The following is a 7,276-nucleotide window of genomic DNA, read 5'->3' as shown; positions in this document are numbered from 1 at the left end:
AAATAAACTTAGAAAAAGAAAATAGGTCAATTTACTTTAAGAAATAAGGTGGAAAGAATAGTATAAAATTATCGCCCTTACAAATGGTGTCACATCAATGGGATAACAAGCAAAGCCAGAGTGTAGAAGGATGGAAAAGAGTTTGAGAGGCGGATTGCAAGCAAGGTCAAGTAAAACCCAAAGGCTTTCTACCGTTACGCAAAGTTGAGATTAAAGACTCGTGTGGGAGTAGCAGATCCAAAACTTGAAGATGGTAGTTAGGCAGACTCAGATCAGGACAAAGCGGAGGCGTTAAACAGATTATTTTCCTCAGTGTTCACAAGATAGAATGCGAACAAACTCCCCGTGTGTTTCATGAAAGACGGTTTGGTACAGCACTGGCGAACACTCTGTTCTCAGAAGAGTGTGTTAGGAACAAATTGTCAAAGCTAAATGTTCAAGAGCCCGGGCCGTCAAAACACCCTATGACGGTGTTACAGCCGTATGCGCTGCCAGTGAGGCCCACTCACGCCTCGCGGCGCGCTATGATCTCGAGATGAAAGGCGGCGATGCGAATAGGCCCATAGATGGCAGCTTCGGCTCGTGCTCACCAGAGTGTTGACAGTTAACAGGTGCTTTGTGTTAAGTTTGTCACGGGATTGGCTGCAAGGACTGGGGCGAAACGCCTGGCAATGTCGCCTCAGTCTGCTCCTTATGTAGTCTTATGCCCGCGGGCCACTTTTACAGCGCACTGAGATTGAGGGTAGGGCGGATTGAATGATGAGAACGTTTCAAATCGACCCCCCACCCCCCCGGCACTGGGGCGGGTTACTGCGGGCGTCGCCACGCTGGGAGCAAGGCGGGAGTGATAGTCTAGGCTTCGTCGTACAGTACAGTTAATTATTTTTATTATTATTATTATTATTATTATTATTATTATTATTATAATCATTATATTCTCAGTTTACACGCACAGTATACCATGTGAATCTTTAATCTCCACATACAATACACTCATAGTGCTTCATATTTGTTTGTTTTTTATCAAACTCTTAAGTGGGGCAAATTTTATATCCCTCCCCCTACAGGAATTGCCTAGCTTATACTACAGGTAGTCAAGGGGCGACTTAACTGAAGTTTATAAACAACTCGGAGGGCATTACACAGTCGAGGGTTCATACCTGGAGCTGGGGGACGTGCCCCACTAGCCTAGCGGGGCGGGTGGTCACAGCTTATGGTTGAAGAAGCCACAAGTTCGGAAAATTGTCAAGGCAAACTTTTTCTGAGTTTGTAAACTCTTGGCACACTCTGCCAGAGAGTGTGACAGCACCGAGAGTGAGCTCATTCAAGACCAGACTTGACCAACACTGGCGCAGGTGCAGATACAGTCTGGAGCCAGTTCTTGCCGTACTTGCCAATGACGACATGCAGCCTGTCTGGCATTGAGGATCTGTTTGGTGGGGTTCTTGGCCAGCCAGATATTTGCCTCAGCCCAGCCAGCCATTCACCTCAGCCAGCTAGCCATTCACCTAAGCCAGCCAGCCGTTCACTTCAGCTAGTCAGCCGTAAACCTCAAACCAGCCTCAGAGAGCCAAACAATCTAAAATAAATAACAAACCCTTCCCCGTATCCACACACTCTCCCTCCCATCCACCCACCCTACTCCCACCACCCCCTCCTCCCATCCACACACACCCTTCCTCCCACCCACCCTCCTCCCATCCACACACCCTTCCTCCCATCCACACACCCTTCCTCCCATCCACACACCCTTCCTCCCATCTACACACCCTAGAAAGAAAAATAAATTAATATTTGATGATTTTGATATTCTTCATGAGCAAAGAGCGAGTCATCAGTCGAACATTAACTCACGTCTCACGGCCTAAAACCCCAACTACTACTACTACTACTACTACTACTTTTTTTTTTTTTAACGTGGCCTCCAGCCTCCCCCAATAGCCACACCTTCGCCACCATTTATTTACCTTAATATTAAATATCCTAATACATAAGAAGCTATCCTATCTGTGTTAAATTAGTTGAGCCGCAGATCCATGCGGCATTCCGTGACTGTAGCCTCATAGTCAATATCTGCAGCAGTTGTCGGAGTAGGGGCAGAAGCTCTCGTTCCCCTGAGGCAGAGCAAAGCCGACCGAAGGAGAGAGAAGGACAGTCGACATCTCATCCAGGCTGTGACATAACTTCTGGGCTGCTGCTTCTGTTCGGAGATCAGCTCCGCGAGTCTGGCGTAGAAACATCTTGCACTTGGGCCCATCCCACCAGAGGTTGTGAACACTAGAGGAGTGAAGCTGCCTTGATCAACATTTTGAATTCTCTCCCCATATGCCCTTCTCTTGTCGTTCTCGTTCCTCCTATGCGCAGCATCGAGAGCTAGGTTACGGTGACAAACGGCCATGGGATCAAAAATCCTGATGTCGAAGAAAGCTCGCTGTCCCCGCGTCCAGAATCCTCGAGCACTGACGTCCACACGGGCTTCGTTAGATGTGTTTGAGGTCCTGTGTTGGAGGATCTCGCCATCCAGTGGAAGGAGGGTCGGTTCTACCATGACGTCCCGGCAGATTTCCTTCAACATATTTGCTGTGAGATCCCTTACCTCGTCATGCCTCATGCATATGAAGCCCCCCTTCTTGCAAACCATGGCGTGATCGCCATCATAGGAATAGCCACACACGCATTGGGAGGGCAAACCATCTACTGGCCAACCGTACCTTAGAGCAATGGCATCTGTAAATTCTTGTTTGTTAAGGCTGAAACCATTTGCCCTTATCGGTAACGTAGTTAACCAGTTCGAGGCGCCCACCTCCTGCGCTATAGCTACTTTTTTTGTCAAATTTTCTGGAACCTGCAGCAATAGTTGCTGCAACATGTCATTTTGGCAGTGCTGCCGATCTGTTGTAATGGACCTACGGATCTTATTAACTTCGCTGGTGTCCACTTCCCCTGTTGCATTCTGGGCTATTATGTGGTCAGTGAGGGCTGCCGTGAGCTTAAGTGAATTTTGATGTTCAGAGTCAGCAATCTCCTCTGGATTAGTTAGTCCCATCCCTCCCAGTCTTGGTGGAAGTGCAAGAAGTGTTCTTTCTACTGGGGTTAAGTCGTGGTGTTTCACTAGTTTGGGAATGAGCTTGACACTGATTGCTTCTTCCAAAGGGTGGAGGAGGGGTCGGATCTCAGGGATGGTACGCATCAGGTAGTTCCAACGATGCTTGACTCCATGTGTGAATGCTGCAAAGGCCGCATGTGGCTCTGTGTTAGCAATCTCCGATAGAGCATGGATTTCGCTAACCCACTCATTCACCTTTCCCCCTACGTACTGGGTCTTGAAGTCCGTAGTGCCAATTACTGCGCCTAGATGTCTTTGGCCGTCCTTAGTTATTTTGACCTCACTTTCGCCGAAAACCTCCACAGCCCGATCATAATGATCTGGCTTCACGATGAGGAAGGATTTGCTGGCGTTTGGGTGGTACCCTATTTGTGGACCTCGCGATGTTACCAGGTCCCACCACTTTTTGATGTCCTCCACTTTTCCTGCTCCTGTGAGGTCATCAGCATATGCCACTTGTTTGACCCCAGTTGTTTCATACTTTATTTCTTGTTGGAGCACTGATAGGCCTATTGCATACATTGCCATTGCAACGGGGTCCCCCTGTGTTGTTCCCTCGGTCGACTGTAGGATGGTATCACCTCGTAGAGCCTTGTTGTTTACTACGTAGAGGTCTGAAGGATTCCTGTACGAATTTTCAACATACATCGCAAAGCTAGGACACTTGATCTTGATGTTGTGCAGTGCCGCCTTGCGGTTAAGTATGTTGAATGCGTTTGAAGCATCCACCAGGAGAACGGCCTCACAATCACGCTGCTCAAATATCAATCTCATGGCGTGAATGGCCGCCTCCCCACCAGCCTGGTGGCCAGCACACACTTGTAGGTTCCCTGCTGCTGCCCTGACATCATCCTTTACCACCTCCATTATACACTTTCCGATGATCCGCCTCAGCACTTCCCCCACCCCTATAGGTCTACATCCTGGTTTCTTTTCCAGAGGAATAAGGCGGCAGGCCGTCAGAGCCTGGAGGTGATGGCAGCAAGAGGATGCAAGCTTTCTTGCAAGGGTGGCAATGGCAGTGCAGAGATCGCTTGCTACAGGGCCAAACTTGTTTGTGCTGAGGATGACTCTCCAACCGTTTGCATCCAGACCTGAGGGGCCGGCTCCTCCTCGAGTCTTCAGTGCCTTTTTCCACACCATCTCTCCTGTTATTTTCTCGAACAGGACAGCGTTTGGTGGGATATAGGCACCCTGGAGCCTGATGCCTTCATCTTCGCTTGCAGGGGGATGTTTCTCTTTCAATAGTTTTAATGTCGCTCTGTTTATTGGCATCACTCCACCGGAGGATTCATGTGTTAGAGATCTTACCGCGAGAGACACTTTTCCCACACGCATTTTGTTTCCAAATTTTCTTGCCACGTCATCGGTGTTTTGCTTTCCGTCACCCGTAGATTTTAGTCTCTCCTGCAGTGTTCTTGCTTCACATAGGAGATCATCTAGGGCCCCAGTCTGCCACATTGTCAACCTTCTCTTCATTGCTGCCACATTTTCTTTGTGCTTAGCCTTTGTGTGTGTCCTCTGACAAAATAGATGTGGTATTATTGCCAGTATTTGAAGAGCTAGGGGGGCGAGGAAGCGGTCCTGAGTGTAATCAGTCATGAAGTGAGTCATCTCCCGAATCATTTCTTTGGTGGCCGCACACTTGGGTGGTTCAAATAAGTTAGCGGGCGACCACTTGACAATTTCTGAGTAGGTTTCTTTGACCCATACGCCTGCATTTTCCATCGACATGCCATTCCACTGAGGCGGCTGTCTCTCATTCTCCTCGTGGACACCTGCTACTGAGGGAGCAGCATTTATTAGTACTACATTATCGGGTTGAGTAGACTCACTGCTATCATTTCGGATATCATCGGGAAGTTGGGTCCCGGCGATATCCACTGTGGCCGCCTGTGTCGGCTCCCTGCGACGTGGGTTCCGACACTGGTCTAGCTTCCTGCAATCCACACCTGCCACTACTACTACTACTACTACTACTACTACTACTACTACTACTAATAATAATAATAATAATATTTATAATAATAATAATAATAATAATAATAATAATAATAATAATAATAAATAATAATAATAGTAATAATAATAAAAATAGTAATGGAAGTATTACGCTTATGCTAACCGTGGAAGCCAACTGCTTGTGTGGTTGTGGACTAGTTTAGTGACGTAAGAGCGGATCGTTGACGAAGCTTCGAAACTCATGACTATCTTTCCTTAATAATTATCAGTTTTATTTTAGCTAATGGTGGATAGAAGTGATTTAAGAAAATTAATGAGATTATAAATGACGGACCAATCATGTATGGTGTTCTTTCCGCCGTCCAGTCGATTATTTTCATATGAATCAGTAAAGCGAACCAATGAATCAAGAAATCGAAGCACCTCGGGTTCGCCAGTCACCAGTGATCATTAGAGGTACGGCAGTGGTGGCGGCAACGTGTGTGTGTGTGGTCATACAGTATTTGATCGCTATTAACATGTTTTATATTTGCTGTTTGTGGATTACTCCTACACAATACTGCTAGGCCATCCCTCACTCCTACACAACATACCAAGTCCTTCCTTCACTCCTACACAACATACCAAGTCCTTCCCTCACTCCTACACAATACTGCAAGTCCATCCCTCATTCTTACACAACATACCAAGTCCTTCCCTCACTCCTGAACAACATACCAAGTCCTTCCCTCACTCCTGAACAACATACCAAGTCCTTCCCTCACTCCTACACAACATACCAAGTCCTTCCCTGCAGAGTTAATCACCATCTATTAAGTCTCTGATTCTTGTTTTTCATTCGACTTCTGAACTGCAATAAATTATGGTCACTGTAAACTACAATTTTCTGGTAGGTGTTGCCAAGATATATGTTAAACTTTTCCAGTGCCATAAGTAGAGCCACAGCTTCTTTCTCTATTGTACAGTAATTCCATTGCACCAGCCCCAACATCACTGTTAAAAATAAATTTTACTTACGAACCATTAAAAATCCTGTCACTGCCTCGTCCAGTTCAACATGACTTTAGTCCATCTGGCAGTCGAACCCGAGGCCTCCATCAACCACAACAGGTACCTTGCCAGTGAGCCACCATACTGTGTTGAATAGTATATACACCAGTGTCAACATTAAATTGCGTCAAAAAGGGCATACATATTTTAAATTGCAATTTAGAATTTGTAGTAGTCTAGAAAAGTTGCTCCTATAGAAAGTTTATTAAACTCCAACATATGGTATTAATCTTGTATTATTACTGTTATGAGTTGGGGATTTAGAATATAGTTATACGTCTACCCAGATCCCAACAGGTAACAAAAAAAACAAAACAAAGACAATCGGACTATAACAGGGTAGACAAAGGATGCGAGTTTTCGTTGTGTATAATAGAGTACCATAAATCCCTTAACAAAATATTCAGCTTATAAATTACCCTTAACCAAACTTAACCTAAACATTAACAGTATATACATATTAATAAAACATAAAACAATCTTGAAGCAAGTGGACGTGGGGAAATTAATACAAGATACTAGTACTTAAGTGAGGAGCTGAGATGGCTGACGAGTAAGGCTGAGTATTGTAGAAGACGGTAGGTAGTCACTGCACCGTAGGTTTAGAGGATAGATGATCCTGTGGTCACTTCCCAGAGCCAAGTGCTCTCTCCTCGAATTGGAGCTCACAAAGAAGACTTGGAGGAAGTGACCAACAACCAGGATATGGAGAAGGGAAACCCCGGAGTGTTAACTAAGACGAGTCATACTCGTGTCTCGTCCCTAGATGGCGTTGCTCGTGGTGCTGGGTAGGTAGATCAGGACAATAGATGGCGTGGTTCGTAGTGCTGGGTGGAGGGGTTCGTAACATACCCCCCCTCCAAAGACCTCCGTAGCGCGGGCGCGAAGGAGGTGATCACCTGGTGCGTCTGGAGAGTAGCTGCTGCATTTCCACTGGAGCTCGGGATAAGGAGTCTGCAATCAGGTTGGATGAACGTGAGTGGGTTATGGTCGGTGAAGACTAGGGTTGTTTGTGGGCAAGACTGGAGGTAACATTCAAACTTTTTATTGCCAACACCAGAGCCAGGGCCTCCTTCTCTATGGTCGAGTAGTTGGTCTGATGTTTTTTCAACTTGGCGGAGTAATATGCCACAGGGTGAAGAACATCAGTGGTTGGGT

Source organism: Homarus americanus, unplaced genomic scaffold (assembly GCF_018991925.1).
Source record: "Homarus americanus isolate GMGI-L3 unplaced genomic scaffold, GMGI_Hamer_2.0 scaffold23617, whole genome shotgun sequence".
Taxonomy (NCBI): Eukaryota; Metazoa; Arthropoda; class Malacostraca; order Decapoda; family Nephropidae; genus Homarus; species Homarus americanus.
Note: the sequence above shows the minus strand (reverse complement) of the source record.